The sequence below is a fragment of the Electrophorus electricus genome, chromosome 14 (genome assembly GCF_013358815.1).
Source record: "Electrophorus electricus isolate fEleEle1 chromosome 14, fEleEle1.pri, whole genome shotgun sequence".
NCBI lineage: Eukaryota > Metazoa > Chordata > Actinopteri > Gymnotiformes > Gymnotidae > Electrophorus > Electrophorus electricus.
The window spans coordinates 19,084,855-19,100,185 of record NC_049548.1 but is presented as its reverse complement, the minus strand read 5'-3'; positions in this window follow the sequence as shown (position 1 = coordinate 19,100,185).

Genomic DNA, 15,331 nt, shown 5'->3' with positions numbered 1-15,331 from the left:
CAAATGACCTGTTTGAGTGCCGTTGCTGTTTAAGGGAAACAGAAAACCAAGACTCCAGTGGGCCAAAGAGCACAAAAACTAGATCACTGAGTAGTGCGGAACTATCCCCTGGTCAGACGAATACAGACTTCTTTTGCACCATGCTGATGTGAGGGTCAGAATTTGATGTAAGCAGCATGAATCGATGAGCACTTCTTGTCAAGTGTAACTTTTGGTGGCGATGGAGTAATGATGTGGGGAATGTTTTCTTAGTTTCAGTATGACTTACCTAAGCATCGCGGCCAACCAAGTTCATCTCTTCATGGCAGATGTTTACCCTGTGGTAGAAGGGCAATGCACCATGACACAAGGGTCATATAGTAATGGATTGGTTCCAGGAACATGACAATTAGGTTTCCTTGCTTCTCTGGCCTGCATAGTCCGCATATCTTAATCCTATAGAGCATCTCTGGGACAAGATAGAACAGGCTGTTCATGTCATTGACTTCATTGCCTAATTTACAGGAACTCTAGACGCTCTCCTCTCTGCATGGGCCCAGATTCCTACGGAACAATTTCAACACCTAGTGGAACCTGCAAGATAACTAATTACTGTGATTCTCAAGGCTCAAGAAGGTCCAGCACTCTACGAGAGGGATGTCTCTAATAAAGTGGCCATTCGGTGTATATTGTCAACATATATACACCTATAAGACAGATACTAAAAATGTCCAGTGACTGGAGATGTTGTGACCACACCTTTATTATGTACCTATGAAATCCACCTATAAGACAGGTACTAAAGTGTCCTGCGAAGGTTGTTTTTCTAACCAAAATAGCCGCTGTGCGTGTCTTACAGGTGCATGTTGAGCACTACATTCATGTTATAGGTGCACATTAACACTGGTACAACAGCAGCTAGTGGTGGAACACATGCACAACAGGGGTAATAGTGATTTTATATTTACAGCATTTAGCTGACACTTTTATCCAAACCAACTTCAATTATAACAGAGTACAACTTGAGCGTCAAGGGCTTTGCTCAAGGGCCCAACAGTGGCAACTTGGTAGTAGTGGGGCTTGAACCAGCAACCTTCCAACTACAAGTCAAGTTCCTTAAGCTGAGCTCCCACTGCCCTACTGCTTTTAGACATGTCTGTGTCACTGCTGGGTTGAGAGTGGTTCCACAACCCAGAATTACTGAGCCAACAGCACCCCTGTGGTCAGAAGCTGACTGTTGATGAAGTATTGGAGATTAGCTAACTCAAATTCTCCATGGCAACAAATGGACTATAGGCTCTAATTATACGCCTAGATAGGGGTTGCTAATTAGTAAATTATTGTAATAAATAACATGTTTTCAGAGACTGCCGTGATTCTGAGTTCAAGTGTTATGAGCTGTGATCTGTGATACTGTCAGAATACCTTTTAAGTTGGAGCTCTTCATCCTGTCACGGTCGACATCTGCACACCAGCATGACAAGCAGGGATGACATTTACTTAACATTTTACACTGCTGGATGGGGTATCATGTCAATTAGACTACCATACATCAAATGCAATTAGATAAGTAAAATATGTTTTCTCCTTGAGAACGGTAGGGTCAAATGTATCGACACCCTCTTTGGTATTCAGTGCGACTGCCCCCGAGAAGGAGAAGAGCAGTTTTCATAATCAATGTCTGATGAGAACTCAAGAGTACATGCCACAAGAGACCTTATAGCATTGCTCTGTGCACATCCTCTTTGAGTGTGGCAGCAGACCTGCTCCTTTAGGTGTGTGGTTACAGACCTGCTCCTTTAGGTCTGTGGCTGCAGACCTGCTCCTTTAGGTGTGTGGTTACAGACCTGCCCCTTTAGGTGTGTGGTTGCAGACCTGCTCCTTTAGGTGTGTGGTTACAGACCTGCTCCTTTAGGTATGTGGCTGCAGACCTGCTCCTTTAGGTGTGTGGTTACAGACCTGTTCTTTTAGGTGTGTGGTTACAGACCTGTTCTTTTAGGTGTGTGGTTACAGACCTGCTAGGTGTGTGGTTACAGAGCTACTCCTAACAGACACTTAGATCAGTGAGGTGAAGCTTAGATCAGTGAGGTGAAGCCAAACTTATAGGGCCAGATTTTTGGAGAAAGGTTATACCAACTCAGTTCAACATCAGACTTGATCTGTTTATGGAGAAGTGACGTGTGTTTAAATAGTCAATCTAGAATTCCGTTTATGTGACCATCAGGATGCATGTTGCTTCTTTGAAAGTCAATGCTGGAGCCATTTCTGGAAGTTTCTAGACTGACGTTTTCCATTTCTAATGCCTAAAACCCAGCTCAAGAGAGTTGTCTGTGTGGTCTAGAGTCTCAGTTGTCTGTGTCTAACTAACTCTGCCATAATCTGCCTCCATGTAACTCTTTGATAGGGGTGGAAAATTAAAACAAATCACTTGCTGGAGAAATGTTTGCTGTGAATGTTCTTCACTTTTGTTTATTTATTTCTTGTTTTTATGATCTAGATAGTTAGAAAGAATAGAAGTGCCATTTTTCTCTCTTTACCCATGTTTGAAAAGCTTTTTCTGCTTTCAAGTCTACCCACTTACTGATTATGGGCAGTTGGCGACTGTGTGTGTGTGTGTGTGTGTGTGTGTGTGTGTGAGTGTGAGAGAGAGAGAGAGAGAGAGAGAGAGAGAGAGAGAGAGAGAGAGAGAGAGAGAGAGAGAGAGAGAGAGAGAGAGAGAGAGAGAGAGAGTGTTTACAGCTGTTGGATTAAAGAAAGAGCTTCTGTGTATGAGTGAAAGAATGAGAAAGAGAGAGAAAGAGAACATAAGTGCATGAGGAAGAATGAATGAAAGAGAATAATGGTTGTTGCTATGCACTATTTAGCATGACGTGCGCAAGCAGTGAGAACAGCAAACATTTTACAGCATAAAATATTAAGCACTTGAAAAAAGTTTCTCTGCAGCGACTTCACCCCACTGCCCTATGCTCTAGTGCCTCACTGCCTCTCTACCCTACTAAACATCTACCCCACCACCCTGTACCCCACTGCACACTGCACTTCTACCCAACTGCACCTCTATCCTCTTGCCCTTGTATCTCACTGAACACTGCCCCCAACCATCCTGCACACTACCACACTGCACATTACCCCAATTCACCTCTACCCCACAGAACGTCTACCCCAAAAGACTAAAGATCTGATCTATTCCTATATTCTAGATTCCCTAAAACTCCTACTCCTGTTCAGTAATTCTGCCACAGTACATGTTTAATGAACCATAGGTTATACATTTCATCAAAATCTGCAGTGATTCCAGTATTTCCCTCCCAGAAACTGATTTATTAGCAGTACCCACAATAGTCAAAGTAAATCCACATTACAGTTAAAGGAAATGGTTGTCATGGTGAACTAAGGGGATAGAATTACAGTGAGGTAGAGAAGCCCAAGCACAGCTGCTGGAAGCGAGAAGCACTTTATTCAGATTATTCAGATTACGGTATGTGAACGCTGGAACAAACATTGCAGACAACCATCCGTTACACCGGCTTGAACAGGCGAGCTGCATTAAATAGCACTCTAATTGTATAGGGCTTATTCACAGAGCGTGTTGTGATGAAGCACCTGGACAGACACGTGGACCCCAACGAGTGATCCAGGGGCAACAGGACCAAGGAAGGCCTTTCTGAAACAACACTCCGAAGAAACCTGGAGAGTGTCTGGTTACACCAGCTAATGAGGTTTACACGGGCGAAAGTAGGAAGATAAGGACAGTTGCTGTAGGAGACTGTTGCTGTTGGCAACTCATAATAAAAACAAAAAAGGAAAAGAGTACATTTGAGATACGTGGTAGAAATAATTGCTTTTACAGGCAGATAAAGATTCATTTTCATAATGGTTAAGAAGCATTTAAGGATATAATTTACACAGATGACACAGGAGGAAAAGTGAGCAAACTGAATTTAAAATAAATGGGTTATCTATGGGTTTTTTTTTCAAATTTTCAAATGCATATTCTCATTGACAAACCCATGGGGAAGAAGGGGGAAGAATTCTGAATTATGCTGCAGATACATGTTTATTATCAGGCCTTTGCAGTGCATCATGGGAGTGTATGAAGCTTTAAATGCAAACCATCCTCAAGTACATTACCTTCAGGTTTAAATGGATTGTGTACCCTCATATTAAACACTGGTGGCAAAGCCAACCACTTAAAGTTAGGATTGAAAGGATGGTTAGAAGAACCAGTATACCTCCATGTTGGGCCTGAGATGGTTGTAAAAACCTCATCTTCCTATAGGTGGGACTTCACAATTTAATATTTTCACACTTCCAGAGACCAAAGATTCAGTGTGTGTTGTCATTGCTTTTTGCCCTGACTGTATTTGACATGGTAGAAGTCAAGGAACAATATTCCTGATTTGGATAAGAAAAGCATATTCTGTTCTGTTCATAGCAGTTGGTTTGATGTATGGGTTTCCCATGAGCCCTTGAATATCGAGTAGCTTTGGCGCAGCAATTCACTAGAAATAGAAGCACTGCTGAGATACCTACACCAAGTCTGCTTCAAATCACATGATACCTACACCAAGTCTGCTTCAAACCATACTACTTCTGCTTCTTGTTTGCTCCACCTTCTTAAGCGATTGTCTGACAGCTTTCAGACATGTGGTGAAAATCAACACAAAGTCAGATCAAATCAAAATGAACTGATTCAGACTTTTAGGTAGCTCAGTCCCTCAACTCCAGGGACTGGACCCTACAAGATAGACATTCCCTCATCTCCAGGGACTGGGTCCTAAAGCTAAGACCACTGCAACACAATGAATAAATGAGACACTTTGTAAATGTGACAGGCTACAAATATGAAACTATACATGCAGGCTTGGAAGCTCACTGAAATTTACTTGTGGATGCAGAATGTATGTGATACACAAATAATAAGACTAAAAAACTACTGCCTAGACGTTTCACGATCCCCCAGTGTGGCACCTCATCGGTGAGCCTGGAAACTACTCAACAGCATGAGATGGATGAAGAAGAAATAGAAAACTAAAGAAGGAGGAAGTGTCCCCGAGGTGATGGCTTCTGCAGGTGTTGCCAAATGTTCTAACGAGAGAGAGAGAGAGAGAGAGAGAGAGAGAGAGAGAGAGAGAGAGAGAGAGAGAGAGAGAGAGGGAGAGAGAGAGAGAGAGAGAGAGAGAGGGAGAGAGGCAGAGAGAGAGAGAGGGGCAGAAGGAGAGAGAGAGAGAGGGAGAGAGTGAGAGGGGCAGAGAGAGAGAGAGAGAGAGGGAGAGAGAGAGAGAGAGAGAGAGAGAGAGAGAGAGAGGGGCAGAGAGGTAAAGAAAAAGGGAGAGACAGACTGAAACTCAAAATAGTATGTATAAGACATGTGAGTATTTATTTTTGTTGATAACTCATACATCTTCTGTTCATCCTGAAACATTATTTGATGCATAAATGAACCTGAATGTGACCAAATGGTATTAATGAAACTGGGAAATTTCTCCCTTGAAGAATTCGTTTCCTAATCTTTACTTGTCTGTGATCCCACTCAACATTCGAAGTGACTGACGCCCCCAAAGAGGCCCAGCAGATGCTCCTGCTCTAAACAGAAGGAGAGAGAGGTCAAGCTCTGCAGGAGAGGCAGCGTGTTTAATACAGAGACCCGCTAAGGCAGATGACAAAGGAGAAAGGGATGGATTAGATCAGTGAAAGGGGAAAGAACAGAGACAATGGGGGAGTGGTCATAGCCTCTGTCCAGGCCAAGTGATGTCTGCAGATCAGCCTGCAAACCTGGAGAATACATAACACATACCACGTCAGGCACATGTTCACCATTGAGGAAACCACACCACCAGTGGGGAAACCACACCTCTTCTCTAATCTAGTCACTCTAGCAGAAAGAGCCATTATTGTTGGTGATTTCAAAATTCACTTTGATAGTGGCCAAGAACCACTGAGATCAGCCTTTAGTTCTATATTAGAATCAATTGGATAACCCACACACATGATAACCCACACACTCTGATGAGAACCCACATACTAGCTTGATTTAGTACTGACATACGGTGTAGACACAGTGAACATACTACCCCAGTCTGATGTCATCTCAGACCATTCCCTCATTTCATTTGAATTACATATGAACCACAACCTAGTAACTTCGCTCGTTACCACACCAGATGCACGTTCACGTCAGCCACTGCATCTAGATTTATTGCGAATCTCCCAGACTTATCATTTGCCACTAGGATACTCTTAAACCCCATGGAACTCGATCAAATAACTGAACGCTTAGAATCAGTATTCCACCATACACTCAATGATGTTGCTCCAATTAAGAATAAAAAAATTAGGGACAGAAAATATGTACCTTGGTATCATTATCACATTCGCAAACACTCAAAATATAGAACGTAAATGGTGCCAAACTAAACTTTTAGTCTTCCAGCTTGCATGGAAAGAGAGCCTTCTTAAGTATAGAAAGGCACTTATTAACAGCTTATCTCTCAACCCTAATAGAAAATAACAAAAATAATCCTTGATTTCTATTTAGTACAATTATACATCTAACTAGGAATAAAACTGACACACATGCTCAGATTACATCACATAGTTGTAATGAGTTCAGGAATTTCTTCAATGAGAAGATAAAGCACATTATAGATTACATTCAAAGTATTAACGTGACATCAGGCAGCTACTTAGAGATCAGAACAACCAAGCCAAAAAAGACTATAGAATCCTTTACATCTATCCAAGAGCCAGAACTTACATCTTTGATCTCGCACTCAAAGTCCTCCACTTGCTTATTAGATTCACTGCCCACACAATATCTTATGAAAATCCTACCTGAAGTAATTGAACCTTACTAAATGTAATACTCAACTCCTCCTTGAACATTGGCTATGTACCTAAATCATTCAAATTAGCAGTAATCAGACCTATTATCAAAAAATCTAACCTTGACCCATGTGAGCTGTCAGACGACAGGCCAATCTCAAACCTTCCATTTATTTCCAAGATCCTAGAAAAAGATGTAGCTCAGCAGCTAAATTCATATCTGAATCAGAACCAGATACATAAATTCTTTCATTCAGGGGTTAGGCCTAATCATAGTACAAACACAGCACTGATTAAATTAGTTAATGACCTGTTGTTGGCTTCTGACCAGGGTTATGTCTCTTTGCTTATATTGGTTGAAATGATTGCAACATTTGACACATTTACTAGACAGAATCAAAAATGTTGATGGGATTAGGGGAACAGCCCTTTCCTGGTTTAAATCTTATCTAGCCAGTCACTACCAGTTTGTTAACATAAATGGAGACTTCTCAGAATACAAAAAAGTTAGCTATGGTGTCCCACAAGGATCTGTTCTAGGGCCTATTCCTTTTTTACATATGCTACCTGTAGGTGACATTATAAGTAAATACTGTGCTAGTTTCCACTGCTACGCTGATGATACTCAGCTATATGTCTCAGCCAAACCAGAGGACATACATCAGCTTAGTATTAATGAGGAATGCATAAAGGACGTCAGACACTGGATGTTGAGGAACTTTCTCTCACTTAATCCTGACAAAACAGAGGTGCTTCTATGCCTAGAGACAGCTAGGTCCTCACTCTCTAATTATTCGGTGAACCTCAATGGTCTCCCAATCACATCTTTTCTAACAGTTTAAGACCATGGAGGGATTTTGGATCCCAGTCTGTCATGTAAATAATATTTCTAGGACTGCCTTTCTCCATCTCAGGAACATTGCAAAGATTAGGAACATGCTGTCATCACATGATGCAGAAAAGCTAGTCCACTACTGTAATGCCTTACTATCTGGCTGTACCACTAAGTGCATAAACAAACTAGTTCAAAATGCAGCAGCCAGTACTAGAAAATTTTATCACATTACTCCAATCTTAGATACTTTACATTGGCTCCCTGTAAAATTTTGTATTGATTATAAAATATTTCTAATGACCTACAATGAACTTAATGGTCTTGCCATACCTTAGAGAATTGCATTAAGACCCACCACCACATCTACTTAGATACTACCAAATATATGAAAATCTATCATAGGGGCAGAGCATTTTCCTATAAATCTCCCACACTATGGACTAATCTTCCTGTAAATGTTCAAGACTCAGATAATGTCTCAATATTTAAGACTAGGATGAAAACCTCTCTGTACAGTCAGGCATTTTATTAACTACTTCCCATCGTAGGTAAAAGGTGTAGATCTCGGGGTCTATGGGCATCAAGAGTTCTGGTAAACTGGGATGTTATGATGCCGTCATTTCACCTCTCTTTTGTCACTCAAGTCTGTTGACTGAGAGTGGCGGAGTGCTGAAGTTCCAGGGTGCCCTCATGCCTGTGGTTCCTTCTGGCTCTTTCCTTTTAGCTGTGCTGCTATAGATAGATCTGCTAGAGTCCATCTTTGCACATTATAGCTCCCCAAATTATACACCCATGTACCCGGACATGTCTAATAATCTCGTCTTTCTGCCTAACCCCGATGTCATGTTGTTACTGAGCCTCAACCTGCCTCAGCTGACATGGTTCCTCCCGTTGCCCTTGATGGACGTTCTTGTATGGGATGGGTTTCGGACACGTGCACACCATCAGGACTAGACTAGGACTTGTAGAAAACTGGACTAGACATTAATTGCTTATTTTTACATGTAATTTTAGTTTGTTTACTTATTTTTCTCTCTCACTATTTATTCTGCTCCTCATTGTTTATATTGTTACTCTTGTGGCGTCCGTTGTCGGCAAGAGGAGGATGGGTCCACCGTTTGAGTCTTGGTTCTTCTCAGGGTTTCTTCCTCATGCTCTAGTGAGTTTTTCCTACTCACTGTCGCCCTTGGCTTGCTCACTGGGGGTTTGTAAAGCTGCTTTGTGACAACATCTGTTGTAAAAAGCACTATATAAATAAATTTGACTTGACTTTGACTTGACAACCAGGGGGGAAACCACACCACCATCCCAGTCCAGACAGTCAAGTCTTCCATAAAAAGATACTCCACAGAGGTTAATTCATCCTAACCTAACAGCTATAGTCTTTAATTGTATATCAACAAGGTTTTCTAATAAATAAATGCCTCTAATTTTCTAATAAATAAAATGGGTGGTGGGTGCATCTCAGCCGATATGGCAGCAACCATTATTACCAATCATATGCTGAAAGAGATGTTTTATTCATGTGCTAGGTGAACCAGATGTGCAACACACAAATTGTTTTCACATTCACATTCACGGCATTTGGCAGACTCACAACTTATTAATGGCTCAAAATCATATAATATAATCTTACACATAATATAGCTATTGTAGGTTTAAGAAGGTCGAAGGTTTAAGAAAGATGACAAGGCACAATAGTGAAAATAGTATATAAACAAATAGCATGCTTGCTCACACACACACACACACACACTGATGCCACTGCAGTGTTCCTGAGTTTTATCTTGACGGCCGTGATGCAAACATTAAATGGTTCCATCGAGCTGAATGCCTCTTAATCCATCTTCCTTAAATGCATTCTGCCTGCTACCTCACACACCTCTCAATAAGTCTCACATCATTCTCCACTCTGCTACCTCACAAACCTCTCACTGAGACTTGCTTCATTCTCCACTTTAATTCTCTACAGTATATTTGCCTGCAAGAATCTGGCACGTACTGCAGTTGGGATGTCTACAGCTTTGGATACTTGCTTCTGTCATTGTTTCCCATAATTCCACACTCGCTTTTTCTAAATGTGCCCAGTGCATCTGAAAAGGTGTTCAGCTGACTTATAATGAAGTCATGGATTTGCCACATAATCACTGTTGCATGGATTTAGTGTGGTAAGAGGGAACCATGTGAACATAATGGGTGTAGCATCAATATCACTCTCGCAAACGGGAATCACTCTTGGAGTTCCTCTCCCTGTGTTTTTGCATCTAGGGTTTATTATCAACTAAACGATCACTGCAGGCCAGCAAATCTTTCTTTCTCTCTCTCTCACACACAAATATATACACACTCACTCACTCTCACACACACACACACACACACACACACACACATGAAGGCTAGAAAAATTATCTCTGACTGGAAAAATGTCATACAATATCTGCAGACCGAAAAACAAGACCCGTTAGGGCTCATAAAATTTATGATAATCTTTACCAGGCTAAGCAGACTACTTCTGAAATATGCTTTTTTTTGATGTATGAGTGAGAATGTTGTATGCAGTGGATTTATTTGGGGATAAGCATAATAGTGTTCATTTGGGGGTGAGAGAAAATATTGCTAGTGTAATTATCTTAAATATCATACCCTCTCAGTGACACACATTTTTACTATATTCTTATGAGTTATTCATACAAAGATTGTTTATGCACTTATTTGGTGGCACTTGATATAAACATTTGTGGATGATGAGTGTAATTGGCTTAAAAGAGTCTCTGCTGCAGAGTTATGTAGGAGCTGGAAAAGATGCCGGTGTCCACTGCAGCTGACAGGGAAGCAGGAAACAGCTATCAGACGATCAGACGTATCAGACGTAACTCCATGCCTGCTGTCAGCCTTGAGGTTAGACAGAAACAACAGAAGGTGGAGTCAATCGTAAAGAGAAGAGTAGCTGCCCAGAATGTCTGATCAGAGAGAGCGCGCGCGCGCAAATATGTGAGAAAGAAGTGGCAACACTTTCTTAACCTCTTCCAAAACAAAGAACCCATCACCACATATCACAATACATGTCACAATGTCTGTTACTGTGACTAGTTCAGCAAGTAGAAGAAGATCTCCAAAATATTATTTTCAGAATTTTAAACAAGATTATTGCTTGTTTAAAAATTATTTTTGTTATGTACAACTATATACTTAAAAACGTAAAGGAGCACCAGGCAAATGTTTGGCCCCTGTTAGAGATTTGAGCTCTCAGAAAAGTTTGACCAAGGTCCCAGACCTTAATTAGATTTGAGTTGTTATTCTAAAAAGATAGCAAAGCATTTTCAGGTAGTTGTTTCCTCAGTTCATAATGTAATTTAGAAATGACAGTCACATGGATGATTGAGTTGGGGTCTGGGAAGCCAAGAAAAAAGTTCTCAGAGAAATACTCAGAGAATTGTTAAAAAGGCAAATCAAAACCCATGATTGACTGCGTGAGACCTCCAGGAATGTTTATCTGACTCTGGAGTGGTGGTGCAGTGAGACCTGCACAAATACGGAAGAGTCAACAGAAGAAAACCTTTCCAGTGTCCTTCCCATGAGTCAGCATCAGACCTCTGCACAGAAACGTCTACTCAAGTGTGGTGCATTTTGGAAACAAGTCTTTTGGTATGTTGAGTTTAAAACAGAATGTTTTAGCTGCAATGAGCAAAGGGATGTTTGGAGATAAAAGGGTGCAGGATCGCATGAATAAAACACCCCTGCAACTGTTCAACACAGAGGTGGACCGATGATGCTCTGGGTATGATAAATCCCACAGAGGCACAGGGATTGGTGACGCTCCAGGCATGAGCAATCCCCCAGAGACATAGGGACTGAAGCCAGGGACATGGGGAATGTTTCGAGGGAAGACTGGATTTAGTTAAATACCAGCAAATTCTGAAGACAAACACCACACCATCTGTTAAAAAGCTGTAGATGAAGGGGATGGTTTCTACAAAAGGACAGTGACCCTAAACACACCTCAGAACCCAAGACAATGGACTAGAACAAGCACAGGCTGAAGGTCCCTGTGGTCCCCCGCCAAACCATCACACGTGTGGATTGACCTCAGAAGAGCATCTTATGCAAGATAGCCCAAGAAGCTTGTAGAACTAGAAACCTTTTATAAGCAACACTGGGCAAAAATCCCCAAACCAAAAGACTCTTAGTTGGCTTTGGCTTTTTCCTTTGAAACAGATGGAAATTTAAAAAACTTTTTTTTTTTTTTGCTTAAAATATTAATGAAGTGCATCATGTTTAACTTTATGTCTTTTGTAAATCAGGTCATATTTCACTCTCTTGGGTATTCTCAGTAACAGGAACTTTCACATGCCAGTGTATGGAACCATAGAACCATGCAACCAAACACTAGAAGGGTGGGGATGTAAATTTGATTTTTATTGAGGATGTAAATTCCTCATTATATTATAACCAGTTAGAATTAAAGTGTGTATTTTTGCTGTTTGTTTAAGCCTGTTTAAACTGTGAATAATTCCACCAACGTTTGGTGGACAACTGCAGGTATATTTAGTAGCACTTGGCGTAGGGAACCATATGTCATACGGGTCCTCGGGTTCGGTGTGCTCCCCCGAACCACGAACTCCAACACCCTGCACCCTTCCCTCACAAGTGTCGGCTAAATTCAGGAACCGGCTTACTTTCACATCCAAATAATAATGTTGAATTAATGTATGATGTAGGGTATGGAGGACAAAGAGAGAGAAACAGAGAGAGAGAGGAAGAGGGGAGAGATGCTCTGGTCAAAGTGACTCAGGGAGGGCTTGATGCTTCTCTTTCCGACTTCTACGCTGTATTTTGTCCAGTGCTCATTGTGTCAATCACAAACGTCACCTCGAGCTCTTTCCACCTTACTTTGCTTTTGGTTGTAACTGCTCCACCCTCCCGCATCCCCGTTTCACTTCCCAGCTCCACCCACTCGGGCGTCTTTCATTAGCACATTTACAGGTTGTGAGTTCCAGCACTTAGCCTGAATGTTTATACGCGCCTTGCTGATTCCGTCATTAGCGAGATATGGTGCTGGTTCCCGAGCTCCTGGGGATGCTATGCTTCAGTTTAGTTCTTCTTACTTTTGACAAACTCTGATTTTGTTGGTTTTTAGCTGTAGACTCAACTTGTCTCCCTGCCTACTGTTTGACCCTGAATGCTAATGACTGCATCTGGCAGATTACCCTCACTCAAGATGACTCATGCCCGTATTCTGCCTCTTGTTCATTACAGCACCCTTGGCTGGTGAACATTTTTGGTGAAACCCCCTGTTCTAGGGTGAGGGCTGTAGAATATTCATTTAACTTCATAATAACTGTTATAAAGTGTTTCAAAGGGATTGTCAAGACCTTTGATGTTTTTAAAAACCCCGATCCTCATTAGATTTCAGCCTAGTGCACATATTGCAGCACGATCATTTAAAATCTCCAAATTGTCAGTAGTGGAGAAACAGAGGCCACACAGGCCATCCCAGCTGCTCCTCGGACTCGTCTCACTAATGTCTCACATTTCACGCGGCTCTCTTCTTGCTCCTCAGACTTGTCTCACTACTGTCTCATGTTTCACAGGCCTCTCTTCCTGCTCCTCAGACTCATCTCACTAATGTATCACGTTTCTCAGGACTCTCTGCCTGCTGCTCTCAATAAATTCTCATCACAGTAGCTATTCCTCAGCTGGTCTTTTTTTTTTCTGCTCAGAGAAGGGCATATGGCAGATGCACTGATACCCAACTATACAGCACATCTGCCACAAATTCCCCTGAGCAAAAATCCCAAAACAAACAAGCCAAACAAATAAAAAATCATGCATTTATATTTACATAATATGCGCGTGTATTCATCTGAATGAAGGCACATATGTGCATAAGTGTATATATATATATATAATATGTATGTCTGGATTACAGTATTTCTCAGCATAAAGAAACACTTTCAACTTGATGTGTGGTATGTTGTAAAGTAGTGCTTGCTCTGAAACCATCTGGAGCTGCAATGTAATACTGGAAAATCACTGCGGTCACTAGTTGAAGATCTGCTCTGCTCATCTGTCCTTTATCTGCAGAATGTCTATTACATTAGCCATCCATGCCTCTCTACATTGACGCTACTCCCCAGATCGAAGGAAACCAAGTCACTGTTGGTGTACTCCAATTACCCATGCCCCGTCTGGAGTCCATGCTGACGGGATGAACCACCCCACTGCCCCACGCTGTGCCCCAGGTGATGTCCCGGAGGGTAATTAGCACCCACGCATGTGCAGCAGAGCAGGAACTGCAAGTCTTAAGGGAACATTGTCCCGATATATCTCTCTCTTACATACACACACCCAGAGAGAGAATGGTCCAAACACCAGCTCACTGGCTCAGACTGCGGCTTCAGCCAGGCAACAGTGACCAGTGACCGGAGGGAGAGTGCCAGAAGTGTAGAAGGGCAAAAGGAAAGTAAAGATGTTGGTATAGTCTCTCTCTCTGTGTGTTTCACAAAGTGAGAGAGAGAGAGAGAGAGAGAGAGAGAGAGAGAGAGAGAGAGAGAGACAGAAACAGAGAGAGAGAGAAAGAAAGGAGTACTTTTACAAGACTTCCTTTTTAATAATAAAGTTTTTACATTTTCTATTTAAATCTTTTTATTACTTTTTATTTGTAAAGCTTTTGAATCGCTTTGGGTATGAAACGCGCTATTCAAACAAACTTTCGGTCCTTCCTTGTTCCCAGAAGGTGGCTCGTCCGTGCTAACGAGGCTTGGTGATGTCACACTTGGACCCTACCACTTCGAGGATAGAGGGGTATCTGTAACAGCTGTACTGGTGGCTGTGATTAGACAGTTGTCACTCTAACAAAACAGTAGCGGTGGCCGTGAATTGAAATTGGATTTCGAGGTTAGTGACCCTAAACCAATTCCCTTTCCACCAGTTTTATTTGTATATGGCCTTATAGCAGACACTGACCCCAGTCCTAACGCACATCCTTGGTCCGTGTTGGATGGATTAGTGCTACATAATCCATCAACACGGTAAACCAGTCAAGAGTGCTTGCTATTACACTGTTAGAGAGAAAATAAGTTTTAAACGGGAACCAGAACACATCTGACGTGTTAAAGCACAATTTTTTTTTTTCTTTTGCTATTGCACCCACTTAGTGTGTGACAGTAAGCATATAAACTCGTTTGATTTTATTCTAAAATGTAAACTAGGCTGTGTGTTTGCTTGTAAACATGAATCAGCCTATTGTGTGTAAAAAGAGATGTCTTCTCCCTGCCCTTCTCTGTTATCTGAGCCCTCCATGACTGTGTTTACACTGCTTCTATATTCAATTATTCAGGAGAATGCTCATGCATCTGGCAGAAAGTGCTCCTGTGCAGTCTCTGGGTGTGTGTGTGTGTGTGTGTGTGTGTGTGTGTGTGTGTGTTTGAGAGGACCCCATGGCCTCCGAATGCAACGGAAGTCTTAGTTATCGCTCTGCAGGCACATCCTACCTCAAACATAAAAATATCTAAAATAAATACATTTTAAAAAACAAACCACAAAAACCACCAAACGACTTGTGCCAGTGCTGCAAGCTATGAATCCAGCCCCGGAAAGGTCTCCACTACCCCAGGGAAAGAGTGAGGGAACATCAGTACAAACTGCATATGTCTCTGTTTGAAAGATGAATGTCTAAGCCCCAGCTGCATG